The following is a 13,133-nucleotide window of genomic DNA, read 5'->3' as shown; positions in this document are numbered from 1 at the left end:
ACTGGTTACGAAAAGGAAACTACAAATTTTAAACTGAAAAAGTAAAACACCTCATAGAATGTAATTAGCATTCAAGATCTTATTGAAACCAGCATATTGTACAAGATAAACAACTCTTTATTCGGAGTACTTATCAGTGTAGAAAACAAAGGAAGCACATCGAAAAAAAAAAGTTTAACTGGGATGAATCGGGTAAAGATATGAACGTGCGAGCCTCAGGTGCTGAATACATTAAAGTTAAATCTGTGGTTATAAAGAGTGAACGAAGGAGGAAAGGAAAGAGAGAGAGAGAGAGAGAGAGAGAGAGAGAGAGAGAGAGAGAGAGAGAGAGAGAGAGAGAGAGAGAGAGAGGGTGGGAAGAGAGAGGCATCAGATGGGCTCAGAGACAGATATAGGCGGCGCGTCACGGAGGAGGCTGATGCTGTGTGGAAGTCCAATGTAACTCATGAGAAAGAATAATATGTTCGGGAACATTTGGCAACTTTATGCATGTTTTTTTTGATACTGGTATTCTGCGACCTCACCACACGCCGGGATACATTGAGGGATCAGGGAGATGCTGGGAAGGGCGGGGATATCAGGCAGCCAGGGCATGAATGCAGAACAGCGGCGCTAGAAAGGAAACTCAGATTATCAGTGAAATGTGGAAAATTTACGCTTTTCCCATGACACATATATAGCCTCAGAAAGACGAACGTTGCATTCTAAGTTGGTTTTGAAAACGAGATGTAAAAAGTCACTGAAACGGCTGCAGGAATAGAGAAATTTTGATATGGTGAATAATGCAGCTGATCGGGATTTATCGTAACTGAGATACAGCTGCAGTGATGGTGATGGTGGTGCTGTTGGTGATGACAAAAAGAAAGCATCTCAGTCTTGTTTCGTATGTGTGTTATATTACAACAAAGATGCACATTGTCGTTATACCACAATAATGACAATAGCAATGATAATAATAATAATAATAATAATAATAATAATAATAATAATAATAATAATAATAATAATAATAACAATAATAATAATAATGATAATAAGAAGAAGACAAAGACGAAAAAGAAGAATACAGGACACACCTTCATAACATCTTAGTCTCTTAGCAAAGTTCGCATTATTTGACTGACTACTTATAATGCTAAGTACAATTTACTAGAAACATCGATGGAAAAAAAATAATGTCTGGTACGTTTCTAATTTTCTTGAGAACTAACAACTCGCTAAAAATGAAAGCGTATTGTTCTTACAAGGATTACAACTACTTTTGTCATGATGAAAGCACAATATTTTTCCAGCATCGCAAACTTTTGGTCAGATATTTTAAAGGTAAAACACCACCAAGACGACAAGCAAGACAAAGAGCATCGTTCCACACACAACATCAAGGAGGCTGATAAAAACAATACCGATACCCTTGTGTCTGCGGCAGGTCTCGTGCTGGCCGCCTGGGGTATCGTAATCTACAATGTATGAAGCGCTCGTTGGACTCTGCCACGGGTAAACTTTACGTTATGTGGCCCACGGGAGAACCGAGTGCGGGAAGCAGCGCTCAGTGGCCGCAGACTTGCTTATAAGCCGCGAGTGGAACGAAGGAAATTGTTGGCGGGAGAGTATTGCTTTCTGGTTGTGTGCGTGTGTGTGTCGGTGCACTGAAGTTGAGCGCATTGATGTGTTGCCTAAAACAAAGATATCGGTGCTAGCTTTTCCGTCTTTATGCAACGTCAGTTTTATGCCATCTTGTGTGAAGCTGTAAAAGCATTAAAGTGAAAAAGAAAGGAATATACGACGGAAAGGAGAGAGAGAGAGAGAGAGAGAGAGAGAGAGAGAGAGAGAGAGAGAGAGAGAGAGAGAGAGAGAGAGAGAGAGAGAGAGAGAGAATAGTAAACAAAGAAAAAAAAGTGGCACATAAAGGAAGAAAATGCTAGAACTTTTATTGTATATCAAAATGCACCTCAGCATGAAACATAAACATCTCCCATCACTTCATCGAGGCACGATTATTCTGAATGTGACAGAGAGAGAGAGAGAGAGAGAGAGAGAGAGAGAGAGAGAGAGAGAGAGAGAGAGAGAAAGGAAAGGAAAAAAAATAGAATCTCAGCTTGAACGAAAACAAGAAACACTCAGGTTCTCGTCCTTCATGTTTGCAATACTTGTCCCTGCGGCACACAGGTGATCTGGCAGGAAAAGTTTGGCTGCCTCTCAAAAGTCTGGTGAGCCAGTGGCGGGATCCTTACCCCTGGTCCAGAGTTCTTCGTCAGCCTTGCACCTGCTTGCGGCTCTCCTTTACCCAACCTCTTTCTTGGTCTGTGTGACACTGCTAGACACTTACCAACTTTCTTATCCATTCCAGTCCTAGCTGTCTTTGGTTTCCTGGTTCTGTATGTTTTCTCAAAAATCCACAAGATGCATTTCCCCCTTTCCCTCCAGTCGTTCAGTTCCCAGAGTTACATCTCATTCTAGGAATATATGACTCCAATCAGAAATTTGTCTACTAAATGCAGACATAGCAGAGGATGCGGCTAAAGAATGATGAAAGAAGCTATGTTTTGATGTTTTAGTTCCCGGAAGAGAGCATACTGACAGCTGATGTGACTACCAAATTAGAATTGACAGAAAAAAAGTTTGAATACTTGTATGGAGTTAGTCTATTGATTTTAACCAGCATTTCATTTTCTATAAACGTGCTTGTATATCGGTAACCAGTCCATGATCATTCTCTCTCTCTCTCTCTCTCTCTCTCTCTCTCTCTCTCTCTCTCTCTCTCTCTCTCTCTCTCTCTCTCTCTCTCTCTCTCTCTCTCTCTCTCTCTCTCTCTCTCTCTCTCTCTCTCTCTCTCTTGCTTCATTATCTTTCTTCTTTTTAATATTCCCTACACCGTGTTTGTGCTCGCCTCTCTCCTTTTCTCATGCAATTTCCCTCCTGCGCTCTATTCTTCCTTCCTTACTCATTTACTCTCTTCTCTATCCCTTCCCTTCCTTCCCCAATTCCATTATGACTCCCTCACCTGTCTCTTCATTCACTCCTCGCCCTTTCCTCTTCCCTTCACCCTTTACCACTTTGCCACATCACCTCCCTGTCTTCCCCCTTCCCACGCACCTCTTCACCTTCATCCCTCCTCCACCTCCTCCTGTGTTCGCCTTCTTTTCCGCGTAGAAGTCGTTTTCATGCTCGTAATCCTCGCTTGGAAGGATCACGCACGGGAGGCCGCCTGGGAGTGAGGGGCGTCAAGGTGGTGGCTTATGGCTTATATCTTACATCTCGTCTGTGTGCCTCAGTTTGGCTGGCTTACTGGCTGCCTGGAAGCGATGGTGGCAGCGGTGGTGGTAGTGGTGGTGATGGTGGCGAAAGAATGAATGTTGTGATGGTTGGGGTGCGTGATGGTGTTAGATAATGGTGAAGATGGCACTGCTGGTCCACACACACACACACACACACACACACACACACACACACACACACACACACACACACAGGTACATACTCATATATTATACAACACAGTGCATACGTACACTCAGGAGATTAACTTCATGCACAGATCATCAAGCTTAAGCGGCTTCCCCTTTGTTTTGTAGTTGGCGTGTCGGAGGGAGGGTCGAGGCTACACGAAAGACTAGCGCTCTTTGTTGACTTGACAAGATTAGTGGCGTTATTCAGTCTTTTCTCCTCCCACACTGAAAACCAGTAGGGGGAATGGACATTGGGGAATGGATGAGGAGTGTGCACAGCAGACACTCTCTCTCTCTCTCTCTCTCTCTCGAGAGAGAGAGAGAGAGAGAGAGAGAGAGAGAGAGTTCCACAATGACGTGCGTCGCATTCTTCTGTCTCCGAGGCTCACCCTCCGTCCTCACTTATTGATTCGTCACACCTTATTTGCTTCCACTTAAGGCACTCCTTCCCCATCTGAATATGCTGATTTTCCTATCTTCTCACCCTGACACCTTCATCCCTTTCGTCTTCTTCAAACGGAGGTTCGCATCTTATTTCCTGGCTGTCCTATTATGCCCATCCATCACTCTTTGAAGTTCTCTCTGCTCAGGTATTGCATTTGTGGATACATCATCATTTTCTGAGTTCTATTTCCTTTCTTTCTTATCGCAGCTTATTGCTTATCCGCAGAACAGGCTGGTATCTTATTACTTTCATAGGTTCAGAGTCTTAATACTGGCTATGAACCCAGGCAAAGATACACAAGTAGAAAGAAGCACTGACAAAGGTATTAGCAGACACTTGTGGACAATGACACACACACACACACACACACACACACACACACACACACACACACACACACACACACACACACACACACACACACACACACACACACACACACACACACACACTGCTGCCCGTTACTCCTATCTTAATTCATGAAAAAACGAGAGAAAGAAAAAAACAAACCTGCTTTCCTCTTCCCCTATAGCAAGTTCAGCGCAAATCCAGTTTTCAAATGCACCACCTATGCACCCCGCGCTGCCCTCCATCCTGAGCCTGGAAGTAAATCATGCATCACTAAAGGATTTTGCTGATGTATTCAGTTGCATTGATCCTTGGCAGGTTGACAAAACAAAGTCATTTTCATACATTCAACTCCTTTCCAAGTTTTTCTTTCTTAACATTTTCGCTGAGCTTGCTTGCAATTGGTACTCCTGCCGGGTCTTCCAAGGTCTTAGATTTATTCTCCAACATTATCATCATTCTGTTCCGATGTGTGCATATTTCTTAAGCGTCCACCACCTTCAGTTTTGCTGCAAAGAGCCATCTCCCTCCTTGAGGTTCCTCACAATTGGTGTCCGTGGGCGTCTTACTACACCCTGTCCTCAGTAGAACATGTGTGGATCATTCATTGACGATTTTCTTCATTAGTCTGGCTTCACTGTGGTTCTCATCCAATCGTAGGATGCATTTACAACACACAAGGCATATAAATACTCGTAGTCTCCGGTCCTCGTGCATTGGAAGAGACAGTACAGTCAAGACTCAGATAATGATAAACAGAGTGTGTATCATTAGTGTGAGTTGTTGCAGTGGCAACCTCAGGCAAGGACAGAGGCCAAAGGAAACCTGAGTGAAGTCACCAGGACACACATGCACACATTCATTCGTAAATTATTGAAACTGATTCGTGTTATTTTTATCTTTGTCGCACGCCATTACTTTTGTTTATGTATTGAATAGTAAGATTATGATAAAAGTTATATATATGATGGTGATGGTGATAATGATCGTATATATGATAATGATAATAATAATGACAATAATAATAATAATAATAATAATAATAATAATAATAATAATAATAATAATAATAAATAATAATAATAATAATAATAATAACAAGATAATAACAATAATGATTTCAATGATGATAATAATTAAGATGATAATAATGATACTTATAATGATGATATTACTACTATTACTACTACTACTACTACTACTACTAACACTATTACTACTACTTCTCCTTCTCCTTTACTAGTACTACTACTACTATTACTATTATTACTACTACTATTATTACTACTGCTACTACTGTTATTATTGCTACTACTACTATTACTACTAATACTAATATTAATACTACTACTACTGATGCTAATACTTATATTACTTTTCTTTTACTGGTGCTGCTACTACTACTACTACTACTACTACTAATAATAATAATAATAATACTGCTACTACCACTACTATTCCTATTATTACTAGTATTGCTACTACTACCTCTACTGCTGTTACTACTAATAATAATGATAATAACAATAATAATGCCAATAATTATAATAGTAGTGATAATAATGATAATAATAATAATAATAATAATAATAATAATAATGATGATGAAAACAATAATAATAATAACACTGTGAGGACGTTCTGACGAGTTGTGGAGAGTACTGAAGAAAACACGGGTTGGGAAACGGGTATTTTAGTCCTGAGTAGTTTTTCCCATGGAGCTTCTACAAAGGAATATGGTTCTCGAGTACAAGTTGCTTACGAACCCTAGACATCTCGCATAATACACGCTTCTACTTCGGGAACCATATTATTATTTTCATCATTATCATTTTTTTATTACCATTATTATTGTTATTATTATTATTATTATTATTATTATTATTATTATTATTATTATTATTATTATTTTGGTGAATTATTATCATTATCACCGTCGTCGTCGTAATCGTTGCTCGTGCTGTTATTATTATTTTTTTTTTTTTTATTGATGCTTTGCTGTTACTATCACTATTTCTATTACCATGATTGTTCTATTATCATAGTCATCATTTTTGCTACTATAAGCACACATACACACACATTATATCCACACATTCCCACACCCGTAACATGCAATTAGAGGAACAACTGACTCCTGGCCTCTAACACACACATATATTAAACCGACTGTAAAACATAAAAAAAAAAAAAAAGAACGAGCGAGGAGAATTTCAACTTTAACCCTTGTCTGAGAAGGCATGTTAAAGTTAGTCTACGAGGAACCATAAGACCCCAGACCACATTCAAGTTCTCTCTCTGCTCTCCTTATTTGCTTCTTAATTAGTGTTGTTTTCATATTAACAGTTTAGGCACTCGCTCTCTTTCTTAAGGAAGTGTAAAATTTATGATATGTCAGCAATAATTAGTAACTTTTAATTTTTCTGTGGTTCAAGTTTTTCCCTATTACGATTATTCATATTTGATATAATTCATATTGTTCATTTCGAGAACTAAACGGAAGAAGCAAAGAAGCATAGTGTGTTTTGGGCAGGGAGAATATAATGTAAACTAAGTCGGTATTTACAGACGGAATTCTTCTTTGCTGCTCCTATAAGGTATCCGCCGGAGCTCTTACAAGGTAAATAAAGACATAAAAATCCAGCTGAACAAACATGAACAGGGAAGAGTGGGCGGCACTGTCCATGACACCAGCAAACAATTTTCCACCAACAACATTACACCTGAGTATATATATATATATATATATATATATATATATATATATATATATATATATATATATATATATATATATATATATATATATATATATATATATATATATATATAGAGAGAGAGAGAGAGAGAGAGAGAGAGAGAGAGAGAGAAATTGATAGATATGTACAGTGAGAGGTCATGAAGAGATTCATGTGAATACTCTAAGAACACTGTCTTGATGGGAAGTTTGTTGAAGAACGACTCGCCATATAACGACGAGCATCATTAGTCTAAAAAAACACAAAAAAGTAGAAGAGAAAAAAAAATAAAATAAAAAAACAGTTAAACAACTATAAAATAACAAAAAGGGGTAGTGAGGGGATATTGGAAGAGGAGAAATTGTGCTACCTTGACTGTGGTGGTGGTGAAGTGAAATTAAGACCAGGTTCAATAAACTGCCTTTCAAGACGATGGTCTTTGAATGTCCACAAATGTAATAATAATAATTAATAATAATAATAATAAGGGGTAGTGAGGGGATATTGGAAGAGGAGAAATTGTGCTACCTTGACTGTGGTGGTGGTGAAGTGAAATTAAGACCAGGTTCAATAAACTGCCTTTCAAGACGATGGTCTTTGAATGTCCACAAATGTATGTGTGTGTGTGTGTGTGTGTGTGTGTGTGTGTGTGTGTGTGTGTGTGTGTGTGTGTGTGTGTGTGTGTGTGTGTGTGTGTGTGTATATAACACACACACACACACACACACACACACACACACACACACACACATTCTATTGTCATTATTCCTTCATGTTAGATGTTAATACCATATTAAAGAGGAAATCTGCCATGTCGTGGAGGTGTACCTCTGAAGTGTTGTACACACATTGTCCAGCATTCCGTCACTTAGTATATGTCATTAGTGAAGAATGTGCTTCTCCTTCTAGTGATGTTAATACTTTCCTAATTAACAAAAAGTGAAGTGGTAGTGTTGTGTGTGTGTGTGTGTGTGTGTGTGTGTGTGTGTGTGTGTGTGTGTGTGTGTGTGTGTGTGTGTGTGTGTGTGTGTGTGTTTGTGTTTACTTCGGAATGTAAATGTCTCTTAAATTCAAGCAGAAGGTAGCCGTGAAGCTTCTCTGGCTGCCATTTGCCTCAATTTATGCCCTGCCGCTATTAGCCTCCAGGGAGAGACAAAGAGAGGGGCCGCTGCCCAGTACAGTTTCCTCCGCGACGCATTTCTCTTATAAAACACTGAACTTTTATACAAACAGGAGAGGCTTTTGTAAGTGCCTGTAATTACTCAGACTCGTTAAGCAGATCTGCTGAAGATTACTACTCTGCGTCCTCCAAATTCACTCAAGGATATTATTCTCACTCAGCTAAGCGAGAAAAGAGAGAGAGAGAGAGAGAGAGAGAGAGAGAGAGAGAGAGAGAGAGAGAGAGAGAGAGAGAGAGAGGAAAGAAAAAGAAAGTTTGCTTTAGATCCTTCTTTTACAACTTTTCCAAGACGTGAAATATAAAGCGGGACACGCTTCCTTCTCTCATCCTCCCGAATAGAGAAAAATAGATCTCAAAATAGCATCACACACTATCTTTTGTTGCCGGATGAAATGCCGCCGTGGCTGCCGCTAGACAAGATCAGACTCCCTGCCATTGATCCCCTCCACTCATGCGACTTCCGAAGACTCTCTTAATACTCCCAAGCCGCACCGCCACCGATATTCTCTTTTTTTTTCAGGGTTTTCTGTCCATCGGCGCTGTGTAGCCCGGTCCACGTACTGGGCCTTTGTAGGGAAAATAATTATGTTTAGTGATGATGATGTCCTTTGTATTGTTCATTTAAGGCTATTGAAATGTAATAATGTGTGTGTGTGTGTGTGTGTGTGTGTGTGTGTGTGTGTTTGTGTGTGTGCGTGTTCTCTTTCTTCTCAAAATATCTGTAAGGACCCTTTCCGTATAAACTTCTTTTTTTATATGCTGTGATATATGATGGTTGCCTTATATAGAATGAATTATCTACAAATCTTTTCGTTTTCTCATGAAGTGTAATCTTTTAAGGTGGAGCGGTAAGTTTTTCCACATGACCAGAATTTACCATGACGCTCCGTGTATATTTTAAAGCGTGAATATATTTGGGGGTTCTTCAAAGAAAATAAAGTATTCTTGTCCTCATATCTTGCGTCCTTCATTAAAGCTTCCTTGCCTCAAGTCTCTCTTTACTTCCTCTCTTCATAACGTCTTATTATGAAGCTTTTTTTTTTTACCCTTTTTTTCTATTTTCTTTCCATCATCATTTCTCTTACTTTTTTCTCCCCGTCTCGTCTTTTCTTCTCTTGGTGTTGTTCCCGCGATTTTTTGCGTTGACTTGTTTTGTTGTCGTGTGGCGATCTATTTCTTTCTTTCTTTCCTTTGTGTCGCTTCGTCTACAATAGATAAATCCTAGACCTTACTAAATCTCCCTCGTTGCACTCCTCCTCCTCCTCCTCCTCCTCCTCCTCCTCCTCCTCCTCCTCCTCCTCCTCCTCCTCCTCCTCCTCCTTCTCCTCCTCCTTCTTTCCCTCCTCTGTTTCCTCTGTCCTCTCCCTTCTCCTTTTTATGCCCCCCTCTCTATTCCTCCAGCACCTCCCCTGTAACATTTTACAATCTTTTGTTTTCTTTTGTCTTTTACGAGATAAATTTCTGCCCACTCCCCATAACCTGCAATCCGTGCCCCCACCGTCCCCACCGCGGCATTACCAGTACTACCACCAATAACAACGCTAACACTGCAATTATGGCTTCTCATATTTCGTCTTCTCTTTCTCCTCTTATATCTTAATTGGTTGTTTCTGCGCGCGCACACACACACACACACACACACACACACACACACACTGGCAGGCGCGCGCGCGTAAATTTGATGCAAATATGTTTTGAAGTAAAAAAAAATTTGCAAGCGTTCATCATCTTAGCCTTTATTTGACATTTATTCTGCTTGTCTTTGCAGGTATTATTACTTCCAAACAAGACTGAGGCAAGATTCGGTATCTATTCACAATACAGAGTTGGAAAAGGTATGTAATTTTGAAATAGAAAGTTGATATGACCTGATTTTTTTTTTTTTTTGTGTGTGTGTAGGGAAGAGGGCCACCCAAGAGCAAAAAAAAAAAGAGAAGATTAGAAAAAAGGTCCACTCGAGTGCTGGCTCTCTACAAAGAGGAAAAGCGTCAGCCAAAATTAGACAGCAAAAGCCTCGATACCTCCCTCTTAAAAGAAGACAAGTCGTAGGAAGTTGGAAATACAGATGCAGGGAGGGAGTTCCAGAGTTTACCAGTGAAAGGTATGAATGATTGAGAGTACTGGTTAACTCTTGCGTTAGAGAGTTGGACAGAATAGATGAGAGAAAGAAGAAAGCCTTGTGCAGCGAGGCCGCAGGAGGAGGGGAGGCATGCAGTTAGCAAGATCAGTAGAACAGTTAGCATGAAAATAGCGATAAAAGATAGAAAGAGATGCAACATTTCGGCGGTGAGAAAGAGGCTGAAGACAGTTAGTCAGAGGAGGGAGTTGATGAGACGAAAAGCTTTTGATTCCACCCTATCTAGTAAAACTGTGTGACTGGAACCCCCAAACATGCGAAGAGTACTCCATACAGGGGCGGATAAGGCCCTTATACAGAGTAAGCAGTTGGAGGGCGAGAAAACTGGCGGAGACGCCTCAGAACACCTAACTTCATAGAAGCTGTTTTAGCAAGAGATGAGATGTGAAGTTTCCAGTTAAGATTATGAGTAAAGGACAGACCGAGGATATTCATTGTGGAAGAGGGAGACAGTTGAGTGTCATTGAAGAAGAGGGATAGTTGTCTGGAAGGTTGTGTCGAGTTGATAGATGGAGGAATTGAGTTTTTGAGGCATTGAAAACTACTAGATTTTCTCTGCCCCAATCGGAAATCTTAGAAAGATCGGAAGTCAGGCGTTCTGTGGCGTCCCTGCGTGATCTGTTGACTTCCTGAAGGGTTGGTCGTCTCTGAAAGGACGTGGAAAGATGTAGGGTGGTATCATCAGCGTAGGAGTGGATAGGGCAAGAAGTTTGGTTAAGAAGGTCATTAATGAATAATAGAAAGAGAGTGGGTGACAGGACAGAACCCTGAGGAACACCACTATTAATAGATTTAGGAGAACAGTGGCCGTCTACCACAGCAGCAATAGAACGGTCGGAAAGGAAACTTGAGATAAAGTTGCAGAGAGAAGGATAGAAGCCGTAGGAGGGCAGTTTTGAAATCAAAGCTTTATGCCAGACTCTATCAAAAGCTTTTGATATGTCTAACGCTACAGCAAAAGTTTCACCGAAATCTCTAAAAGAGGATGACCAAGACTCAGTAAGGAAAGCCAGATCACCAGTAGAGCGACCTCGACGGAAGCCATACTGGCGATCAGATAGAAGATTGTGAAGTGACAGATGTTTGAGAATCTTCCTATTCATGATAGATTAAAAAACTTTAGACAAGCAAGAGATTAAAGCTATAGGACGGCAGTTTGAGGGATTAGAACGGTCATCCTTTTAAGGAACAGGCTGAATGTAGGCAAACTTCCAAAAAAGAAGGAAAGGTAGAAGTTGATAGACAAAGTTGAAAGAGTTTGGCCAGGCAAGGTGCAAGCACGAAAGCACAGTTTTGAGAAGAATAGGAGGGACCCCATCAGAACCATAAGCCTTCCGAGGGTTTAGGCCAGCGAGGGCATGGAAATAGCATGAATTTCTTTCTAAATCTAATATTTTTGTCAAGTTTAATTTTGGACAGCCGTATTAGATAGATAAAAAGTAAAGGTTTTATAGCAAGTGTGTCAATAGGATAGAGCAATAATTCTCAAACTGTGTTCCGTGTAACCCCAGGATTGTGTGGAGACCTTCCAAATGTCAGCAGTGAAAATTTGTACACTTCTAACAAATGATTACTGCAATTTATCAATATAACCAAGAATGGACAAATTGAAATATGAAAAGAATGAAATCCTAGAGAGAGAGAGAGAGAGAGAGAGAGAGAGAGAGAGAGAGAGAGAGAGGATGTTGTACCAATATTGGATGGGGGAATCGTAGCGGGGTTCCGCTGAATACCAGGAAGTGTAAAAGGGTTCCGTAAGTTTGAAATTTTTGAGAACCACTTCTCCAGGAAATGCATAAATTGTCTTCTAGAGTGAACGTGGGAATTTCTTGAAAAGAGATGTATTAGTCATACATACTTAAACTACTCCACTGAATCATTCATGCAACACTATATGAATATTGAGTGGTTTGTAAGGTGCATTCACTATTCACGGAGACTGCTTCATCGCGAAGTATTATGTTAGAAGCTTTAAACACGAATGCAAAAGGAAAAATAAAGGAGAAAAAAAAATCAAGAAAAGAAAACACTCACTTTTTATCAAATCTTTAACATTTGTAAAACGTAGCATGCGTTGTGTGTGCGTGTGTGTGCATGCGTGTGTATGTGTGTATGTGTGTGTGTGTGTGTGTGTGTGTGTGTGTGTGTGTGTGTGTGTGTGTGTGTGTGTGTGTGTGTGTGTGCGTGCGTGTGTGTGTGTGTGTGTGTGTGTGTGTGTGTGTGTGTGTGTGTGTGTGTGTGTGTTTGTGTGTTTGTGTGTTTTAGTAATTATTCACTTCATCGGAAGCAGGTCGAGTGGAGAATAAGTAATAGGGTAAAAATGCTCGCCAGTACCGCTCCATTAAGTGAGAAAAATGGAAGGAAACTTTAGCAGGTGCAGCATTTTATTTCGGAGGTGCACTGCAGTGGCTCGTAGGAAGACAAAAAATATGCACAAACTTCAGTTTATGCACAACACAGAGAATAAATGGGTGTTCGAGTAAGTGGATGGTTAATATGACGGTTTTATTGTATCAAAAGCTTTAATGTTTAAGTGTGAATAAAAGTAACTGTGGTAGGTAAGCTATGTGGTCTTACTGAAACTGTTTTGTTTTAAGTACCACACACACACACACACACACACACACAATGATTGACATACATTTATCACGACTTTGGCTGCGAGACACACTCTCCAAATAAGGAAAGTTAAGAAAACGTTTATGTCAATACTGATGTTAACCCCTAAAGGGCCGGCCTGGGTGGTTATCTACAACATCCACAGGACCGGCACCTCAGCACCAAACACCGAAAATAGCCTATATTCACACACTTGATTCTGCTGAACTACAATGCAATA

At 40.1% G+C, this 13,133-nt stretch overlaps 1 long non-coding RNA gene across 2 annotated transcripts in view; it reads left to right on the top strand.

Annotated features, from left to right (window-relative positions):
* Window positions 1-13,133, top strand: part of LOC123504629 — a 173,556-nt gene that overhangs the window by 66,028 nt on the left and 94,395 nt on the right. For both annotated transcript variants that reach the window (XR_006674896.1, XR_006674897.1), the window contains one exon: window positions 9,926-9,992. This is a non-coding gene — a long non-coding RNA (uncharacterized LOC123504629). The remainder of the gene's footprint in view (window positions 1-9,925; window positions 9,993-13,133) is intronic.

The sequence above is a fragment of the Portunus trituberculatus genome, chromosome 16 (assembly GCF_017591435.1).
Source record: "Portunus trituberculatus isolate SZX2019 chromosome 16, ASM1759143v1, whole genome shotgun sequence".
Lineage (NCBI taxonomy): Eukaryota > Metazoa > Arthropoda > Malacostraca > Decapoda > Portunidae > Portunus > Portunus trituberculatus.
Note: the sequence above shows the minus strand (reverse complement) of the source record. Positions and strands in the feature narration are given on the sequence as shown.